The sequence below is a fragment of the Cupressus sempervirens genome, chromosome 3 (genome assembly GCF_028749045.1).
Source record: "Cupressus sempervirens isolate cs-2001-9-10 chromosome 3, ASM2874904v1, whole genome shotgun sequence".
Lineage (NCBI taxonomy): Eukaryota > Viridiplantae > Streptophyta > Pinopsida > Cupressales > Cupressaceae > Cupressus > Cupressus sempervirens.
The window spans coordinates 144,718,035-144,722,387 of NC_143120.1; positions in this window are offsets into that span (position 1 = coordinate 144,718,035).

Genomic DNA, 4,353 nt, shown 5'->3' on the forward strand with positions numbered 1-4,353 from the left:
TGTTCTAGTTGATTGATAGATTATTCTATAACTTAGGATTGAACCAACTACTATGGAGGTGCATCATGGAGGAATAAGTCTCAAGTGATCTTTGGGAGACACATGAATGTTTAGTTGGTGAATACATGGGGCCCAAAAATATGGTGAGGAAGGTATTGTTGAGCTTTTATTTTGCACGATGCTTAATGATAGGAATCCTTTCAAACTCCTCTCTTGAAAAGCTAATCTAGAATCAACTCCACGGTTATGAGTGATCTTGTGACCTACTGGAATCCACTCAATTGAAGATAAATGTATTTTTTCATAGGGAAGTCTTTGCTAGTTTGAAACAATTTTGGATAAGATGTTTGATCTATTATTTTTGAAAAGTAACCACAAAAGAGATATATTTTTGGTATTTTCTATTTTATGATGAATGCAATTTATCAATGCAACTATATGAATTCCTAATTTAACCAAGTGTTAGTAAAGAAAATAAAAAAGATAAGATAACAAGAGATTAAAAATTTATTTGAAAAGAAAATTCCTAATAGACATAAACCACAGTAACAACACATCTACGAGTTAAATTGTCAAGAAGATCGGACAAGAAACTAATGAAAATAGGAGCAATGCTTCCTCAATTCCACTAATGCAATCATCAATGGGAAGTTAGTAAAAAATGAAAGATATTTCACTTTTCATCAATTCACAAGGCCATCAAAAGTGTGCTCATGCGAGATGAGAAGCTATGTAGGAACAATAGATGATCTTTTCTCCAAATTTGTATGTTAGAAAAACTTGTTAACACGAGGAAAATGCCAGAACAAAAACTTTTCACAATCAAATCTACACAAAAAAACCATTGGCTCCATTATTATTCATGAACATGCATTCACAAACATAACACACTCCGAAAAGAATAACTACACTTAGAATGAGAGCACCAATGACATATATTATTACATCAAAATAACGGCCTAGAGTATATATTACATTCGTCTATTTATAAGAAGTCATCTCCTCTTTTTGTGTTGAGAGTGAGAGCTCTTACAATGCAAACATATGCTTAAAAATAATAATAATAATCTAATTATATACAAATTGACTCTCTAAATGGTGCTAAGTAGGTCTCCACCCTTGTTTATATCAATTAATGGGTGCATGAGCTTTTACATGATTAAAAAAAATAAGAGAAGAAGATAAGAATAAGGAAGCTGTAAGAGGATCTGAGAGTCACTAGAAGCTCTAAAAATGGAATCTTGACCTTCTCTAGGTGTTTCTAGGAGTTTAACTACCATCAAAATGTGTTTCTAGTGCATGGAAAGCTCTAAACTAGGAACTGACATTTAACTGTCTGTGAATTGTTACTTCTTCAAAATTGTCGATGCACCTCTGTGAATAGCACACCCTGATGACAAGTTCCAAAAATCAAAAAATTTCCCAAGTGTAAAAAATGAATTTCTAGCTTCTAGTTTTTTTTCCTTCCTTATCCCAAAGTGATTTCTAGATGTTTTCTCTTGAATTTCTCTATAATCTTTGCTACTTGGGAAGCTTCCAAAAAACCCAATGCTTTATACTTATTTTTAACTCTCTATCAATAGTTACTAACCTCCATATGGGTATCCAAAAAGTCCTCTAGTTTAGTGTCCACTTCAAACAATGCCTCTTCAGTCTTAAATGCTTTCCTGATATCTTCATTAGATGAAGCATCCTCGAAAATTCTTTAGAATTGTTGGACAACTGATTGCACTGACTTGAGCTTTATTTTTGACTCATCTTCAAAAATCTCAAGGGAAACAACATCGTAGTACTTCTCTTCTTCCAAAATTTGCTCTTGAGTCTAGTCTCTTAACACAAGAATATCTTCATAAAGCCCTTCCATGACCTTATTTCTAACTACCATCTTCTCAATCCAATTTTTCTTCTTATCAAGATCTTCCATCATATACACCTCCATGAGTGTACGACACCTTTGACCTTTTATTAATGTCAAAATCTATAGGTCTTTAACCCAGGTATGTACCTCATCCATTAACCCAAAATCTTAGTTCACAGTTGACACCAATTTATCCACACTCTTTTGAATATAATGCAAAAAGTTCTCATTTTTCGTCTACAACATCACCAATTTTGACTCATTTATGTCCATATGCTTGAACACCTCTTTCACACCCATAGTAATTAGTACTTTGGTGGTGTCTACTCTGGGCTTTACTAACATGACCTCCTTAATTTGGTAATCACTAGGAGTCAAATCCATAGTGTCAACATGTGGAGGAGGGATGGCTATATGTGCAAGAAATTATTGATCTTGGTTCTTAATAATCAAGGCCAATGGTTGTGCATCACCCATAGGTAGCTTAGGCTTCTTGATGGATTTTACTAGCTCATCCATTCCCTCCTCAAAAGTTATATTTAACTACCTCTTTTGTCAAACCATGACCCCCCTCTTTAGCCAAGTAGGTGTAGTGCCCATTAGAGACATATTTTTGGTTGAAGAGGGGGTTTGCACTATATGTCCTTTTCCTTTATCAGACCTCTCTAGAGTCCTTTCTCATTGAGTGAGATTACCAGTTTGAGTCTCTATTTCTACTTGTGCTAAGATCCTAGCCTCGATATTGCGAGGAGTTTGTTGAGGTACCTCATGTATTTTATACTCCTCTGATACTTCATCAACTTGCATTTGTTAGGGCTCTTCATCTTCATTTGGTGCTTGTTCTTTTTCTTCAGTAGACAAAAGAAGTGATATCATGGATCCTTTGTCCATAAATGATAGATCTTGAGATAATAGTGGGGGTAGGTCCAAAGGTCCTTGAGGTAGAGGTGGCAATTGTTTCTAGTCCTCTCCTATGGATTGACTCGTTGGAGTATCATGTATCTTCTCCACCACAATATTAGTGACAACATGCATGAAATCAAAATCCAAGAGGTTAAAGACATTAGTTTATTGACCCTATATGTCTGCAATCCACTCCTATTGCTCATCCTCTGAAGTTATAACTTTAAAAAGTTCTTTTGGATAGGATGGTTGCATTAGAGTAGAACTGCTTCTTTCCTCTTCCAAGGCCTTGGCTAAGTGAGTCCTATGACTCAAGGGAGCATTGTCAAGTTGTTACTCCTCTTCTTCTTCTACTTTAGGAATGGTTTCAGGCACCTCTAGAGGAGGAGTATCTTTTTTCTTCAATTTTCTCCTACATGATCTTACCATAGTGGACTCAATCCTGGTCTTCTTAGATTTTGAGGGGGAGGATTTTTCCTCTTGACCTTTCGATGGCACCCTATATTCTTCCTCTTGTTCTAGCTCCTATTCTTGTCTAGGTGGAGGGACTTTCTTAGTCTCTTGGACTTGGGTTGCCTACTCATCTTGAGGCTCTACTTGTTCAGGACCTTGTTGTAGTTGTTGAGGTGGCTGGGCCTGATCTTTTTGTTTGCTACCCTTTGTAAATTTCTTCCTTTTGTTCTTCCCTTTATCTACCCTAAAGTAATCAACCTCCCTCTCATGTTGATACACTATTTCTAGCCTCACCGAGGATTGAGCAGGGAAGGTTGGTATTGTGACCTTTACACCTTTACCCCTAGCTAGGCGTGTTGTGGATTGAAGAGGAATAGCTTGGGGAACTAGATCAAGTTTGAAGGGTTTCTTGATCCATTCCCTTGTTAGTTGGACTATGTGCCTGGCTTTGTTATTAATGTCTGGATTCTTGTCCCTGCTAATCTCCACATTCATTATCAACCTATCATAACTTTTATCCATGTTATATAGTGGATCTAAGATATTTTTTTGTGTCTTTCTCAACAAGCTTCAATGGGGTCTTCATTTTAAGGGCCTTTTCTACTAGATATAAAGTGATCCTACAATAATCTCTTATTTGGATATTGTAGTCATCTATTGCATTCATCTAGTGGTCTTCTAATACATCCTCCTGTACAAATTGCTTCCTTGCCATATGTTGCACCCTCACAATATTATCAAAGTATGGGTGAGGGGATTTGTACTCTTCCAATGGATAGTGATCCCATTCTCAATTAAAGGTCATAATATTCTACTTTTACTTGACCTCAAAAGAAATGACGACGATTGGTCAAACCCATGTCTTCTTGTGCTATTTCCTCACTTTGTTATATGCAGATGTGAGTTGCCTAACAATCTACAATAAAAAGAGCCTACGAGAAGGATATCTTTGGAGCTTCATTGGGTTCACCTATGTTCTTGCTACCCTTAGGTATGTGAATGTTTTGAACTAGTTTTAGTAGGTGCTAATCTTTGTGATTCTAGCTACTACCTCTACTGGCATCATTTTAGCATAATCACCCTCTATGAATCAGATGATTGTGAATATAAAACTATCATTCACTATCCTATATTCCTTG